Here is an 18,879-nt window from a genome sequence, read left to right as displayed (position 1 = left end):
GAAAGAAAGAAAGAAAGAAAGAAAGAAAGAAAGAAAGAAAGAAAGAAAGAAAGAAAGAAAGAAAGAAAGAAAGAAAGAAAGAAAGAAAGAAAAGGATGGAAAATGAGGTGGACAACTGGATGGAAGGACAGAAGGAAGAACGGGTGGGTGGATGGGTAGATATATGAATGTGTGGATACCACAGGGCATTGGGAAGGTGTTTTAAGCCCTTCTCACACCCCTGTTGATTCTCACAATGGTGGTGTGGGTAGACCTGGGGAGATTATGTCACTTTTTCGACTTTAAGGGGCTGGCAGAGACTGGTTCACCCAAAACCCAGAGCAGGGGCTCAGTCACCATGCAATTACCTGCCTAGAGCCATTGACCAAAAGCAGCCATCACACCCATGAGAGCTGCCAGAACTAGCAAATAAAAGCGCAGTATTTGGAACCTATTTAGACTAAAAATGTATTTGTTGTGTCTTTGAAATTCAAATTTAACAGGGAACTCTGTATTTTACTGGCAATTAATAAGACCCATAAGAGACGTTCAATAAATAGGAAGGGACCTGGGCCTGCAAGCCACCTTTATCTACTCTTTACCTGCAAGAGTGACTTTTCTAGGACCAAGGCCGAATGCAGGGCACAGTGTAGCAGAGAGGCACCAGCTGTTTCACTCATGGTACTGCCACCTGAGGGTACTACGCGCACCGTGAACTATCTACATTCTCACGAATTCTCTCTATGTAGCAAGCGCATTAGGAGAAGCAGAGGCCAAGGTCTTGCTGTTGCCCCTTGCTTGACCTCAAGGACTGTCTCTCGTAGGTAAATGCATCACCTAATCTGTGGTGCCTCCTGCCAAGAACCATGTTTTTTACCAAGAAGAGGGAAAAACAAATGTAATCTTGCAAGCAATGCAAAGCACCTCAATAATACGTATTAAGGGTGGTTGAAGGCCCAGATTATTTTATCCCTTATGTTTAGTAAGATGCTTTTCAAGGGTACTATACTAATTAAAACATCACATTTCTCTCAGGAAAGCCCCTTTCGCAGTGAGGCTTTGTTGGTTACAAACCATGTCTGTCTTTGGGCATCCGCTCAGAGAGGGATGCTGTGTTATCTATTGCGCCTGGCCAGGATGTATTGGATATTTGAGAGAGGAAATGTCCGGCTCTTAGGAAATCCAATTCCATTAAATGCAGCAAATATCCATTGAATGTCTATGACTGCCTATCATTTTGATATGCAGCTGCTCTTCAGGATTATTTTTCAAACTAGAGTATTCATTAGTCAAGAAACAAGATTTCCAGTGGAAACCTCGGTCAAGCCATTGGACATTTATTGAGCCACTTCTCTACATTATTCCTCCATCGGGGCTGGTGAAAAGGGGTGATCGGAGTGAAACAGACTGTCATCTCATGAGTGAGTGCTGGTCTTCTGGGAGAGATGACCGTAAAGAGGGACTCAAAAAGGCCCCAGTAATGCTGGGGTGGGGCAGGAGAAGGCAGGGCAGAGTTGTTGGTGGACAGATCTGGAATCCGGCAGTGGGAAGTGGTCCTGAGTCTCTGAATGGCAGGGCATGTGCTTTGTATTTGTCTCCCCAGCACTGGGTCCTAGCTGAGCACCAGGTGGCAGACAGTGAACCTGCACTGATGGCTGCTGTGGATAGGGGATGCATAGGAGCTCAACAGGTGCAGGAGGAGAAGGCTGCATTTCAAAGACCAGTGGCAACACAGCTAACAGTGCAGGGAAAGATGGGCTTGGGGGCCAAAGACAATAATGATGAATTTGCCCATGTATCAGTGAAATCAGATGAATGGTGTGTGTGTGTGTGTGTGTGTACGTGTGCATATGTGTCTGTGTGTATATGTGTGTGTGTGTGTGTATGTTTATGTGTGTATGTATATGTGTGCATATGTGTAAATGTATGCATATGTTTACGTGTGTATGTTTGTGTGTATGTGTGTATATATGTATGTTTATATATGTGCATGTTATGTATGTGTTATGTGTGTTCATGTTTGTGTGTATATGTGTTTGTATGTTTATGCATGTGCACGTTTATGTGTGCATGTGTTTATATGTATGTGTGTGTGCATATGTGTGTGCATGTTTGTATGTGTATGTGTGTGCATATTTGTGTGTGTGTGTCTGTGTGTGTGTTACTTTGCTATGGCTGCTGGATCAAGGTACCACAGTTTGCGTTGACTGCAAACAAAAATTTATTGTTCCGTGGTTCTGGTGGCCAGAAGTCAAAGGTCAAGGTGGCAGCAGGGCTGGTCCCTTCTGTGTCTGGGAGGCAAAAGCCGTTCATGCCTCTCCCCAGCTTCCGTGTCTGGATGAACATCTTTTGCATTCTTTGGCTTATAAATGCCTCACCCTGATCCCCACCTCGACAGTCCCGTGGCGTTCTCACTGTTTTTGTCTCTGTGCCCAAATTTCCCTGTTTGATAAGGACACCAGTCATATTAGATCAGGGCTCACCCTCCTCTAGCGTGACTTCATGTTAACTAGTTACATCTGCAGTGATTTTATTTCCAAATAAAGTTCCATTCTGAGGAACTGGGGGTTAAGACTTTAACGTATACATTTTGGGGGGACACCATTCAACCTATAACCCTGTGTGTGCTTACTTCTCGCGTGTCAGTATTTGACTTTCTTCTCCTCCTGCAGACGTTAGCAGTATCCTGGGGAGGACTGAGCTGTAGCAAGAGGAAGAGGAATCATAAAAACCAGCCCTGATAATGTGCTTACTCTGTGCCTGGAACTGCTCTCAGCATTTTACAGGCTCCAATTCATTTAATCATCAGCACAACCCTGCAAGATAGATGCTGGTGCTCTCTTTATTGTGCAGCGGAGGAAACTGGAGTGCAAACAGGTTAAGCAAGTCTTCTAGGATCACAGACAGTAAATATAACCTCTGCAGAATTTCCCATGTTGCTGCGGAGGAGAAGGAAGGCGAGCTTGCCAGGTGGTCACCAGCCCCAGCAAGAGCGTGGGGATGCAGCAGCCACAGGTTGATGGGTGCCAGGTGGTCACCAGCCCCGGCAAGGGCGTGGGGATCCAGCAGCCACAGGTTGATGGGTGGATGCTCAAGGGAGGATGAAGGTCAGAGTCAGACCTCCGCGGATCTGCACACAGCGATGTCGAGTAAGGACCTTTCCTTTGCATTGTGCTTGCCAAGGCCACAGGTCAAGGAGGCAGCAACTGTGGACACTCTGTTAAAGAAAATGGTTCAATGACACTCCCTAAACCTCTGTAAGGAAGACTTCATTAGGACCATCACAATAGGTGGAGGGACCACCAGGATGGGACCTTGTCGTAGGCAGAAAGACGGGGTTCAACCCAAAGTACAGCATGGGAAAGTGGGGATTTGTAGTCCAGGAGCAGGGTGGGGTTCGGGGTTGAAACGTGAATGAGAGGGGACATCAGTGGTGAGCGGGATTCATGCTAAAACAACCTAATGGGATTCTTGCTGAGGACAGGCCAGGGTGACCGTCATCCCCCGGGGGCTGCAGGAAGATCAGGAGCCTGATCAGGTATCAAGGGCGATCAGATGTTGAGGGTGGGGGTTCTTGATAAACTTGCTTACTCAGGTTCTTGGTAAACCTGGATTTTGGAAGGAAGTGCACAGGTGGGTCTGGGGGAGGTGCAGGAACCTGGCTAACATTTGGTGAAGTGGAGAATCTTTGTCAACCCCAGCAGGTTGGGATGCAAGAACCTAAGTGGACACCAACGAAAAGCAGGGTGAGAAACCCCAGCCACGCATTGCTATTGGAGCAGAGATGTCCCCTAACCCATGAGGAGACCCTGCCTGCAGCAGCCACCTCTTCATCCAGGGAAGGAAATGGGGGGGAAAGACAGAAGATGTAAGTCAAGGAAGCGCCTTCCCGAGAGACCTGAGTCTTGAATTTTGCATTAACTCCAAAGAAACTGAGTTAACCATAGACACCTTGTTAAGCCAAGAGAAGCAGATACCTTCCACTGCCAAGCGCCTCCCTTCCCGGCCCTCTTCCCCTTCCCTATTCACTGGAGAAGGGACGCAAGAGAGACCAGGCCAGCCACGGGAAGTAAAGCAGAGCCTGCCCTTGCCTGGCCTTCTGAATTGCCGAGCGAACCCTTTGACCCCACTACACCAGGCCGCACGTTGGGATTTGAAAATCGAGCAGGGCCTGTAGCTGGTGGGAAGACAAGATGCATGTCTAGGAGGTGGTAGGGTTGGGGTAGGAAGTTCCATGTAAAGTTGGAAAGGGTGTGTGCAAACTGAGGGGAGCAGACGTTAACTTTCAGAACGTCAACTTCAGCGGCCTTCCGCTGTCTTTCTTGGGCTCCACACGGACAGATTCAGTGACTTGCTCATGACGATATTAAGCTGCCTTGAAACATTCCTGGACCACATGGATGGCAAAACCACATGGTGTGGCAGAGCACAACACCGCCTGACTTCACCCAGTGGGACTCCTTCTGGTGGGTTTGCAAGGCATGGTGAGATTCACCCTATAGATCTTCCATGCTACCATGTTCCTCCTCTCTCCTTTAGGAAGAAAGAGATCTATGTATTCACAGAGCAAGTCTTGAGCCCCTACCTTGAGCCGGGTGATTGTTAGATGCCGAGGGTCATTGCAGAAAGATAAGCACACGATGAAGTGGCCAGGTTTTCACAGTGGAGGCTTTCTGTCACCTGGCCAGAAAGACTTAGAGGGGGCCAGGTTGAGGTGAGGAGATTAGTGAGGGGGCTCTGGCAATTGTGCAATACAGAGCTGACAGCAGTGGCGCTGGGAATGGAGAAGAAAGTGAGACAAAAGAGGCATTTTTCTGGCTGGCCTCAGCCATGCTGTGCATTTTGATGCAGGAACATCTTTACAGCTTCACCCCAAGTTCTCCATCACTGACAACTCCTTGGACAGAAAAGCATTTCTCAGATGACCTCAGAATGGCTGCCTTTCATTGCAGAAAATAAATTTTTGATGCTTCACTGGCACTTTGGGAAAAAAGTGAGATTCCAAGTCAGGAAAGGTGGACTATTGCTCTTGTCTTCAAGAATCGTATGGCGAATAACTTCCTTTAGGTCACTTTGGGTGTTTCCATCCTATCCATTAGCAAAAAAGTGACTATTCCCCCCCCCACCCATTAATCTAGAACTCTTAAATCTGAGTCATCATTCAAAACTTGGGGTAACAGTTGACATCATTGATGAATCTGTCTGGGAAATTGTATTATGACAGTGCTTTCTCTAATAATCCATCAGAAAAAAATCATTTGGTTCCTCATACAGTTCTTGCTCTCTCAAGATTCGACATCTCCCATAACGCTGCCATTGATCAATATTAAGCTAGATCCTTAAGTGCATTTTTAATGACTTTTTGCCATCGTTGGGAACAATTGGATGGAACAAATGTCGGCCATTCTTGCCTGCTCTGGCCATCTGTTTCCATCTCAGGCTCCTGGAGGTTTTTCTTCAGTTGCTTTGTGTCAGGCAATTGTTGGAGTTTGTGGAAATGGACTCAAATTGAGGTTTAGATAAATCGAAAGTTTAAAACACAAATCATTGAAGTTGTCCTGGAACTTAATTGCCTCTTTGCCATCTGACATTTCTCCTTCTCTATCGAGCTATGGTGATATCACTCAGAAAGTTCCAGCCGACTCTGCATGCCTGCAAATGAGGGATTGTAGAGTTCCTGAAAATCCAGGGCTAGCAGATAATCAGAACAGGAAAGGAGGTGAGAGGTCAGGCAGTGCGTGGTTTCATCAGCCAGAAAATAAAATGGAGGGTGGATGGGGCATGGCTGGGGCTGCACAAACAAGGTACAAAAACCCAAAGCCTTCTGCTTCTGTGTTCTTTGTACTCCTCTCCCAATGTTTCTGCAGCCAGTGCTCCCAGAAGTGTCTCAGTGCCCACAGGGATGTGTCCAGTGTGGGGTGAAATTCTATACCAAAGCATTAGACAGAGTTTGGTCCATGTTTGACCTAGAAAATAACTGCGGAAACGCTCCACCTTTTTATTGCCTTCTGAGATGTAAAAGGGATTATTAAGCCTCCCAAACAGGAAGGGAAGTTTGAATGGAGTTCCAGGGTTAATAATCTTCCCCAAGGTCTTGCTCAAGGAAAAGATGTTCAACTCTGACATAATGTTATGCCTCAAAAAGACTTTCTAATTCATCGTGAGGGGCAGCTAGCAGAGTTAGGGATCAGGATCCCTGGGTTAAATACAGATTCTACAGTGATTTGCTGCAGACACTGGGCCAGCCATCCAACTCTGCTGGCTTTGATTACTCTTTCTGTAAAACAACACCAAGACTTAGTGAAGGCACCTTCAAGCTCTAACATCCTATACTTCTACTTCCTTTGACTGTTTTTTAAAATAAGAATCTGTGGGAGAAAAGTAGCTGGCATTCTCACCTTTGCCCCAACCACATGCTCATAATCGGTCCCATTGGCGTTGGTGAAGCTCAACCCATCAGGACTGTGCTTGCTTTGATGCTGCCTCTAAGTGCCTTTCCAAATCCTACTTGCATTCAAGCCCTTACTTCTCTGAGGATGAAATCCACCCCTAATATACAGTTATTTTAGTTGCTAACTCTTCTGGAATCCCTCCTGGGACCTTCCCAGAGCTTCACTGAGCTCCTCTTCTACTGAATGCTTAGAAGCAAAAATGTCTTTGCTCTCAGGTAGCCTCAAGTGCACGCTGGGTGATCTTGGTCACCTTTTCCTACTTTTGCACTCTGTTGTAGAGAAGATCCTCATCTTCTTAATTACTTTCAATGGTGACTCATTTGTTTGGTGTTTTGTCTTAGCATTTTTCAATGTTTTAAATTTTTTGAGCTGGAGTCTTGCTCTGTCACCCAGGCTGGAGCGCAGTGGCCCAATCTCAGCTCACCACAACCTCTGCCTCCCGGGTTCAAGCAATTCTCCTGCCTCAGCCTCCCTAGTAGCTGTGACTACAGGCACGTGCCACCATGCCTGGCTAATTTTTGTATTTTTAGTAGAAATGGGGTTTCTCCGTGTTGGCCAGGCTGGTGTCGAACTCCTGACCTCAGGTGATCCACCCGCCTCGGCCTCCCAGAGCGCTGGGATTACAGGCATGAGCCACTGCACCCGGCCTGTCTTGGCATTTTTAACATAAAAATGGAGGAAACAGTTACACAGCAAAACCTCAAGCATAGAGGAATAGATGATTATTACTAGGGCTGTGTTAGAAGTTTATTCCTGAGTCCAGGCTGGTGCAGGAAGAGGAGGATGGCTGTATGACATTGGCTTCAATTGTAACACTCTTATTCTCATAAAGCCAGGCAGATATATAAATGCTTAGTGGTAGGTGGTGGAGGGAGAAAGAGTGGATCAGAGAAGCATAAAACTACAATTTCAAGAAACAAGATCTAGTCATGTATTTAATCATCCACCCATCCATTCGCCTACCCATACGTTGACCCATCCATCCATCCACACATTTGCACATTCATCCATTCACACCCAATCCACTGGGATTCTGTGGAATATACAGATGAATCTGGGGATAATTTACATCTTGGTTTCAAAGTATAGGTTTTATTATTTTTGATCTACATTCATCCATTCATCTAACACATATGTTTAAGCACTTTTTTCATGTCATTACCAGGTTTGGCTCTAGTTATGCAGAAATGACAAAGATATAAACTGAATATTACTAAAATGTAGAGAAATTGTGGTTTCTTTACGAGTAGATGACTGATAACTAAATTAAAAATTCCAGTGCTAAAAATGGACTTGCTTCCCTGAGTTTATGGCTGTCTGGGTATACCACAGGTATATTTCCAGAACAAGATCACCTCCCAGTGAGTTTTGGTCCATATATATATGCCTTAATATATTGACTAGTAACAATATTTTTTTAAATTAAATACGCCATGCATACAGGTAAGGACACAGCTCATAAATATACAGTTTAGTGATATTCACAAAGCATAAACTCTCATGAAACCAGTAGTCAAGCCCAGAAATAGCACTACCCACTCTCCACAGGCCTGATTCTAGTCACCAAGGGTAACTGTTGTCTTGGCTTGAAAGATGAATTTGTTTTGTTTTTATTTTGTACTTTGTATGTACTCTTTGCATCTAAAATCTTTTCTTCAACAGTGTGTTTGTGAGAGTCACTCTTATTGCATCTTTCTATTATGTTTCACTGTATCATATACTACAATTATTTATCCATCCTACTATTTTTTTTGTTTTGTTTTGAGATGGGGTCTCGCTCTGTCATCCAGGCTGGAGTGCAGTGGTGCCATCTCGGCTCACTGCAAACTCCAGGTTCCCGCCATTCTCCTGCCTAAGCCTCCCGAGTAGCTGCGACTACAGGCACCCACCACCACACCCGGCTAATGTTTTGTATCTTTAGTAGAGACGGGGTTTCACCGTGTTAGCCAGGATAGTCTCAATTTACCGACCTTGTGATCTACCCACCTCGGCCTCCTAAAGTGCTGGGATTACAGGCGTGAGCCACCGTGCCCAGCCCTCCATTCTACTATTGATGAAACTTCAGATAGCAGTTGTGGTTATTACAAACAGTGCTGCTTTGAACATTCTTGCACATGGCTTTGGTGCATGGCTGCATGTATTCCTTTGGGGCATCTTCCTAGGAATGTCATTGCTGGCTCACAAAGGGTGCGTGTATTTTTGATTTTAGTGAATACTCCTAAAGGGTTCTAAAATCTTTATACCCATGTGTATTTCCACCCACACAGCATGTAAGTTCCAATTGTTCTACATTCTTGCCAACGCTCAGATTGCCTGTTATTTTAATTTTAACCTTGAAAGTATAACAAGTATTTTTTATTGTTAGCAGTATTAACTTTGTGTCTAACAACAACAAAAATACACATACATTTAGGAAAAATGTGAAAAAAAAAGAATGTTTAAAAATGTTCAATGACCTATAATCTCACCACTTAGCAAGAAAAACAAATCTGTATTTTCAGCATATTTTTGTCAACTTTATTATCTATAGACATATGATACTAATTTAAGAACAGTATTGGGATTACTTTGTATATGGTCATATAGCCCTGAAGTTTTTTTTTTTTTTCTTGTTTTTCATATAACATTATACAATTAGTGTATTCCCAATCTATTAGATAGTCTTTGAAGTTGTGACTTCCGTAGAAACATACTATTTATTAGGAGAATTGTACTATAATTTATTTATCTATACCTTAATAAAGGTTAAAATTAAGCATAAAAAATAAAATAAAACTAACTTATATCAAGGAACTCCAATACATCTCAGAACAGAGCACAACAATATTTTCAGAAACACAAAAACATCCAGCACCCAACAATTTAAAATCACAATGTCCATAATCCAACAAAAATTACCGGTCATGCAAGGAAGCAGAAAATATCAATCCAAATAGAGGAAAATATAAGCCAATGGAAAAAGAACCAGGAAGAACACAGATAATAGAATCAATATTCTATTATGATTCCCCAAGAAAATTTCTAGGGGAAAACACACAGAACATTTTTTTTTTAGTTTAGATAACGCATGGATTTTTTTGTTTTGTTTTGTCTTGTTTTTACATAAGGCACAAAAGCATAAGCCATAAGCTAATAGGATGGTAAAACAACTATATAAATACATGCCATGAGTGCAAAAGGTCAAGGAAAACATGAATAATATTAAAAAATAAAAGCTACTGTAACTAATCATAAACTTAGCAAGTTTTCAGAATACAAGGTAAGTATACAAAAGCTATTTTATTTTTATATACTAGCCACGAAAATTCCACACTGAAGATTTAAAATGACCATCTTAGTTCCAAATAACATGAAATATTTAAGAATAAATCTAACAAAATATGTGCAAGGTGTGTGCTATAAGCAACAAAGCACTAATGAATGAAATTTTAAGAGACCTAAAAAAAGAAATCTCATGTTCATGAACTGAAAATTTAATATTTTAATAATTACATTAACAATATTTTCTTATTTTCTTTCTTTCTTTCTTTCTTTTTTTTTTTTTTTTTTTGAGACAGAGTCTTGCTCTGTCGCCCAGGCTGGAGTGCAGTGGCGCAATCTCAGCTCACTGCAACCTCTGCCTCCTGGGTTCTAGCGATTCTCCTTCCTCAGCCTCCAGTGTAGCTGGGACTACAGGCACGGGCCACCACGCCTGGCTAATTTTTTTTTATTTTTAGTAGAGATGGGGTTTCACCTTGTTGGCCAAGATGTTCTCGATCTCCTGAACTTGTGATCCGCCTGCCTCAGCCTCCCAAAATGCTGGGATTACAGGCATGAGCCACTGTGCCTGGCCACATTTTCTTATTTTCTATATTCCTAGTACTCTGGCTTATGAGGACTCCCTACAGGGGAGAGATTCCCAGGGCCAGCCAGTGATTAGATAGCAAACAATTCACCCAGAAGTAAAACTTTGATGGGAAAACTAACAAATCCAGGGCCCATGCTCAGGACCACTTTCTGTATCTGGTTCTTTAATTCCAGGAAGCAATATTCCTCTGCTCTAGTCATCCCAGGGCCCAGTAGGAGACAACCTATACCCCAAAGCCTGCTGAAGTTATTGAAACTAGCCAATCCTAAGTCTGCTTACTTAGCTTTGTTTTGTCTGTCACATGGAAACCACAATAAAGGCTCCTCCTCTTGCTTTTCTTCAGCTCCTTCTGCCTCGTGACTGCCCCTGGTGTTTTCCCCTGTGGCCCTGCATGGTGCGGCACGTCCCCTTTTCTTGGGAACTGTGAGGAACAGACAGTTTTTTCAATGGCAATGATCTCCTGATCGTTGGCCTCACTACACATGAATAATAATAAAACCTATGCTTTAAAACAGAAGTAAATCATCCACAAATTGATCTATAGATTCCACAAAATCTCAAACAAAAGCAACTATTTTAGAAGGCAAAAAGATAACTCTAAAATGTATAGAAATACGAATGACAAAGAATGCCCAAAACAAAATTAAAAAAGAATAAATAAAAACTCTGAGAAGAAAATTTCTAGAGAAAAGCGTAGAGAACGTTTTTTTTTAAATTTAGATGAGGCTTTTTATTTTATGTTTGAAATTTTCTATAGTAAAATAAAAGCAAAAAGAGCACAACTCTGGAGAAAAACCTGGTCTCCATCTGGTCCAGCCACTGTGTGATGTGAGCCCCTGCTTAAATTCCCAGACCTTCAGTTCCTTCGTCTGTGAAGGAGAGATACAATGATCAATCTCATAGGTTAGTTTGAGAATATTTAATCAATAGGTACAAAGCACATAGAGCAGTGCCTGCCCATTACTCTGTAGATCTCCAGTTTATTGCTTCTAACTTCTGCAGAGTATGTAGAACAATTGGAACTCACATGCTGTGTGGGTGGAAATACACATGGGTATAAAGATTTTAGAACCCTTTAGGAGTATTCACTAAAATCCAAAATACACACATCCTTTGTGAGCCAGTAATGACGTTCCTAGGAAGATGCCCCAAAGGAAAACATGCAGCCATGCACCAAAGCCATATATTTATATAAATATAAATAAAAATGCACAAAAAATTGAGGATTTTTTTGGTTTTCTTTTGTCTTGATTTTACATAAGACACAAAGGCATAAAACATAAAATAAAATGTTAAAAAATTAGACTTAATAATCAAAAGTGTTTTCCTCTCAAACACTCTTAAGAGAAAAAAAATCAAGCCATAGACTATGAGTATGTGTTATTAAACAAGTATCTGAGTAAGAATGTTAATACTCAAAAATAAGAAATGAGAAAATTAAGTTAGAAACATCCAAAAGTATGGACAGATGTTTTACCACAGAAGAAATAAGTATGGCAAGTATACATTTGAAAAGATGGTCAATATCATTCGTCATTAAGAAAATGCACATTAAACTCCCATTGCATGAAACTAAAAACCTTAAAAAAGGGAAAAAGTTAATAAAACAGACAAAAGCTGGCAAAAATCTGAAGCAACTGATACTTTCATACATTGATGGTGAAAATGCAAATAGTACAATAACTTTGAAAAAGAATGACATCAATCCCGCTGTAGGTATTTACTCAAGAGAAAACAAACAAACAAACCTATGTCTGCACAAAGACTGGCAAGTGAATTTTGTAGTAGCTTTATTGGTAATAGCTATAAACTGGAAACAACACAAATGTTCAGCCTCTGATGAATGGATAAACAGCTATTGGTATATACACAATATAAATTTCTACTCAACAATAAAAAAGAAAGTGAAAGTAGAAAAATCTGAGTAAAATATGATATATTTTAAAAATATCAAATATTATTGCTAAAATAAGTGGGAATAAACTGTTACTACCATAAATATAAATACACTAAAATTTCTGTAAAAAAACAGACTATCAGAATGGAGTGAATAAACATTATCTAATAATATGTTGTCTACCAGAAATACACTTAAAACCAAATAATACAGACATTTTTGAACTTAGAAACAGCCAGTGTAATAAGAGGTAAAGTACATTTAAGATCAAGGAAAGAAATACTATATATTGGTAATGATAACAATTGGTTAAGGTTTCAAAATAAATGTGAACATATATGATTTTAATAACATAGTTTTAAAATATATGAAAACAAAAACAATGAAGAAATTCAGAGAAGTAAATTGATTGATAATTGTACTTGAATGTTTTAACACCATTCTTTTAGAAATTGAGATAAAGAATCAAAAAATAAAAAATAAAACAGAATATTTTCACAAGTAGATTAATGAAGCTTAATAATATATTTTAGACACATGTATATATAATGTATTAGCTAGCCAACTCTAAAATTATATCAAAATTAATACAACATAATGAATATAGTTTATCCTTGTTAGAGAAAAATGTACTAAGGTGATACACCACACTAATTAACCAAAAGAGGAACAAAAAGCACATTGTTCTATCAATAAATACGTGAAAACAATTTGATAAAGTTCAACCCTGATTTCTGTTATAAACGCATACCAAAAACATAAATTATTAAATGATATGATTATGTACTGGAAGCACCACAGAATAAAAATGGTTGTGCATGAGCTTGTGTACATGCATGAGCATGCGTACGACTTCAAATTATGAAGAGAATTCAACAAGTCTGCAGATCAATTTACTCATGTGAATAAGATTCTTCTACATCAGAAGTGACTACCTAATAATATAATAGAAAAAATTGATTTCATTCATAGTACCAATTATTATGATGAATAACTGAAATTATTCTAAAAGAAATGCACAGAAGTGTTATAAGAAGAAAGTTAAATTCAAATAACATAAAATAAGAGTCCAAAAAATAGAAAACCTTGTTCATGGACACTTACCACCATACAGCTTAATTTTTTTCTATCTTGCACTAAAACTTCAAAGCAATCCCGATAACAATTATAATTTTGTTTATAAAGTCACTATACTTAGTTTTTCAATTCATATGAGAGAATGAAAGTCTAAAAATAGCTAAGTAGCATTTGAAAAGAAACAGAGACAGGATTATTTCTTATTAGGTATAATGACAGCTTTCAAAGTCAATGTAAAACACCAGCATCAGGGTGATCATGGTGCAGACATGTGAACAGGCAAGGAGGACAATGGAACTCGGAAAGTTCTGTGAGTGTCTACAGCGGGGCAAATTATAATACAAATATGTATTTTGTGACTTTGTATGCCTGGAAGATCCTTTCACATGGACTGTACGATCCTCACAAATGTATTCATGTATCCATGTGTTCAAATCAGTGAAAAAGGATGGATTGTTTTACAGATTGTGTTTTACAAGACAATGACTCATAAAATAGAGAAAAACATTATCTACCTTATATTCACAAATGAATTCCATGTAGATTTTAAAAACATGCTGTATAAAATACAGAACTAATAAAATGATATAATGGGACTATATTTGTAATTTTCTGATGTGGACAGATTCTTAACGAAGACTTGAGAAGCATAAGTGTCAAGGGGAAAGTGGTAGATTGAGATTATATCAAAATTAGATTTTCTTTCAAAGAAAACGCTCTAGACAAATAATGTAGACAAATGAAAAACTGAAGGAAATTATTCATGACTTCTAAAACTGTAAATGAAATATCATCCTGAATGTACCAGATACTTCTGCAAATCCACAAGAAAAAAAGCCAAGAAAACTAGTGGCAATTTTGGCAAAGAATATGGTAGACAATTCCTGGAAAAGGAAAACTGAATGGCTAAGTGATAGGTAAAGAGATACTGACATTAACTCCGATTAAGACCTTATAATGGAAAAATATAGAAGGGAAGATAATTTTAGCCAAGAACTAGAATGAAGGGAGGTGGGATTTTCTGCAGGGATGCAGACATAGTGGCGAACATTAGCCAGCAACCTCATTCCTCAAAGTTTATCCCTCAGGAATTCTCCCATAAGTGAGGACAAGTGTGAAAATATTCACTGGTTATGGTTGCAGTGTGACAGTGAAGGCATAGACAAATAGATTCACTGGAGACATTCTATGAAATACTCTGCAGAAGTTAGAAGCAATAAACTGGAGATCTACAGAGTAATGGGCAGGCACTGCTCTATGTGCTTTATACCTATTGATTAAATATTATCAAACTAACCCATGAGACTGATTGTCATATCTGTCCTTCACAGATGAAGGAACTGAAGGTCTGGGAATTTAAGTAGGGGCCCACATCACACAGTGGCTGGACCAGATGGAGACCAGGGTTTTCTCCAGAGTTGTGCTCTTTTTGCTTTTATTTTACTATAGAAAATTTCAAACATAAAATGAAAAGGATGGTATCATGACCCCCTGTGGTCATCCCTCAGGTTTTATAATAATTGACTGACAGTCAACTGTGTTTCTTCTAGGCCTCCACCCACTCACCATCACCTTGCTTCATTTTACTTTTGAAACAAATTCCAGAGATAATATTTGTCTTTAATTATGTAATTCATAAATATAAATTATTTTCCCATTGTGAAAATAATCACAATCTTATAAGCCCACTCAACAATTTTCAACATTCGATTTTTACTTTCATCAGATATACTGCTAGTGTTCACATTTCCCTGAATGTTCTTAAATGACTTTCAGCAATGTACGTGTTTGTATATGATATTTGTATGTATGTATGTGTGTGTGTGTATATATATATACGTGTGTGTGGGTGTGAGTGTGTGTGTGGTGGATATAGGCAACGATTATAAGTAGCTGTTGACATAAAATGAGAAACAACCAGGCATCCTGTAGCTTAGAGATAAAAATATCATCTCTGAAATACTTTTGCCTAAATAAAATAAAACAAAGTAAAGTGTGTATATATATATATACACACACACACACATACACACACACACACACACACATACACACACAGAGCCATACATTGCGTGTCTCTATTGGTCTATCTGTATATTAAGTCTTTAAACCTTTCCATGGGTTCTCCCTCTCATCTTTGTGTTTCACTCTGTGAATTTCATTTGTTGAAGAAACCAGGATGTTTGTCCCATAGGGTTTCTCACAGCCACGTCTCCATGAAGTAATTTAGGATGTTCATGTCTCCTGAATTTCCTGGAAATCGAAAGGTCTAGAAACTTGAACAGATTAGGTTCTTTTGCTTTGTTTTATTTTATTTAGGCGAGAGTATTTCAGAGATGATATTTTTATCTCTGAACTACACGATGTCTGGTTGTTTCTCATTTTATGTCAACAGCTACTTATGATCGTTGCCTATATCCACTAATTCATTAAAGTGTAAAAATGATAATGAGGTAGGAGGCAGACTAGACTCCAGACGGGAGGCTTGGACACTGGACCAAATTGAAGACTAGCTAAAACAGGTCAGGGCAGAAGCACCTCCCCATAAAATGCCATGCCAGTTTACCATTGCCATGGCAACTCCCAGAAGTTACGACCCACTTTCATGATAACGATCCAACAACCCAGAAGTTACCACCTTTTCCCTAGAAATTTCTGCATAAACTGCCCCTTAATTTGCATATAATTAAAAGTGGGTATAAATATGAGTACGGAGCTGCCTCTGAGCTGCTGCTCTGGGCGCACTGCCCATGGGGGAGCCCTGCTCTGCAAGGAGAAGCACCTCTGCAGCTGCCTCAGTAAAAGCTGCTGTTTAATACCACTGACTCTCCCTTGAATTCTTTCCTGGGTAAAGTCAAGAACCCTCCCAGCCTATGCCCCAATTTGAGGGGCTTTGGAAATAGTCAAATGTTATCATTTCTTTTTCATTCATTAGCAGAAATCATTTTGTAGACAGAAACTTTCCTTCATCTATGGTTTGGTTATGTCCAGATAAATTCAAGCAGGTAAAGCAGAACGAAGCTTGGTGCTTTCCTAGTGTTTCCACTCTCCAAGTTAAATGCCTCTATTCCCTACTACCCTCCAGTGCTGGTCGATGAGTTATTTTTTTCCAGGATTAGTATGTACTTAAGATTTAAATCTATGTGATATTTTCTGGTGCATGGCAGTTTATATCTTGATTGATCTCAAATTTGTTTTCTGAGGATATTTCATGTGTCCCTGCTGACCTCTGATAGCGTTCCTGCTGGGAAGTATGAAGAGATATTCCAGGCTCTTTTTAGACATTTTTTTTTGCCCTGTCATGGAATCACCAATTTCTCCAGTGCGTTCTGGTCCCCTTTCATGGGAAATGGTAGTTACGCAAAGGCTGCTGCCGCCACCGCACTGTACCCTCTGTCAGATCCCAAATGGTAGAGTCGAGTGAGAAAGTAAGAAACCCTAGCACAATACCTCTGTGTCCATGAAAAAATGCACACAAAAGAATACTCTATATGTCCTAAGTATAATTAGTTAACATAGTTAACATCACAGTTAACTTGAAACTCCAAAGCAGGTTCCAAGGAAGGGGAAAGAGGAAGTGTGGATCAGAGAGGAATTAGGTCATTAAAAAAAAAAAGTAGGCTCATGCTTTATGGTCTGAGATGTAAAATTAATTTAACTTTCTACATCAGAGAGTCAATAAGTTAATAAACAATATAGAAATATAGACAAATCCATACAGAAAGTAGGGCAGTGGTTGCCCGTGGTTGGTGGAGGGTTGGGAAGTGACTGCTAATGGGAACAGGAATTTTTTTTAGTGTGGTAATAAAAATCTTCTGGAATTAGATTGCGGTGATGTGAATATATTTGTGAAAATACTAAAAACCACTGAATTGTAGACTTCATAAAGGTAAATTTTATGGCATGTAAATTATATATCAATTTAATAACTGGCAAGAAATACTGTGTTGTATTACTCTCCTAGATGCACACCCTAGAGAAATCCACAAACAGATTTAGCACATGGCAGTACTGCCTGGATGACTATTACTGAGACTAGGCTAAGTAACACTGGAGAAAATTCTCCTAACTGCACCCCTGATATTCTATGCAGGAGCCAGAAGCCGTGATTATGAGCTATAGAGCAACAGAGGAAAATCTTAAATATATGGTGCTTTGGTGTAAAATGTAAGAAACCAAATGAGATTTATAGTACGTTATTTTACATAAATTTTAATCTATTTATTTATGTGCATGCATACACAACACTGCCGGTTTCTCTAAGTTACACATCTATCTAATTGCATATATCAAACACACCAGTGCAGATGTCAGGGCGAGAGGCAAAGGCGGCTGGGATGCTTGATTGTGGAAAACAACTGTGCAAGGAGGAGTGGGAGTCCCGTCTTAGCTGCCGACAGTAATGAGCTTGCTAGGAAACGAGGATGTGAGGAGCCCCTTTTGCACCTGAGGTCCAAAAGGAAGAAAAAAAGAGCAACTGCTTCTGGCTCCTCCTGCCTAGAATGTCAGGAGTGTAGTTGGGAGAATTTCCTCCAATGTTATTTAGCCTAGTCTCAGTAATAGACATCCAGGCAGCCTAAAACCCCCGAAACTGCCGTGTGCCCAGGTCTTAATGCAGTTCAAATCCCACTTGTTATTCCTCTCAAAAAGCATCAGAGAGATGGAAGTGTATTCTTAATTCCCTGCCAAATGCCTTCCAAATGCTTTCTTCACTTCTGCTGTTCTCAATATTCTTTTCACAGGGGGCTGTAACCCTCTTTCTCTCTCATCCTCATCTTCCAGCTCCTAAATTGCCCTGATTCTCTGAGCTCTTGTCTTTCTGCTCTTTGGAGGATACATTTCACCTCCATGGAAAATCAACCCACTCTGGCTGCTACCAGTTCTAAGCACACATCTAACCTGTTTCATGTTTTCCTGCCTGCTTTATCCTGGCCACACTGGCAGCAGTTTAGATGGTGCCCACCCAGATCAAGAGTGGATCTGCCTTTCCCAGCCTTTCTCCTCTTCTCACTAGTGCTCAAACAAGATCTACGCACACAAACATTCCAGGAACCAGGATGGCAAATGGTGTTTTCTAGTCTTGGGCTGGGGAGAAGGGGCAGGCAGAGGGAGCAGAGGTGGTGCCCTCTCAGGGGTAGTAGTAACAGCTGGAACATGCTTCACTCTCAGAGCTTTCGTCCACAGCTCCATGCAGCTCCTCTTCAGTGTCCATAGGATCTGGTAACCCCATGTGATGGTTAATACTGAGTGTCAACTTGATTGGATTGAAGGATGCGAAGTATTGATCCTGGGTGTGTCTGTGAGGGTATTGTCAAAGGAGATTAACAATTGGGTCAGTGGGCTGGGAAAGGCAGACCCGCTCTTAATCTGGGTGGGCACCATCTAATCACCTGCCAGTGTGGCTGGGATAAAGCAGGCAGAAAAACGTGAAGAGGTTAGATTGGCCTAGGCCCCCAGCCTACATCTTTCTCCCGTGCTGGACCCTCCCTGCCCTCAAACACTGGACTCCAGGTTCTTCAGTTTGGGGACTCAGGCTGGCTTCCTTCCTCCTCAGCTTACAGATGGCCTATTGTGGGACCTTGTGATCATGTGAATTAATACTTAATAATACTAATAGGATATATATG

Source organism: Mandrillus leucophaeus, unplaced genomic scaffold, assembly GCF_000951045.1.
Source record: "Mandrillus leucophaeus isolate KB7577 unplaced genomic scaffold, Mleu.le_1.0 Scaffold654, whole genome shotgun sequence".
NCBI lineage: Eukaryota > Metazoa > Chordata > Mammalia > Primates > Cercopithecidae > Mandrillus > Mandrillus leucophaeus.
This window is presented reverse-complemented; position numbering follows the sequence as displayed.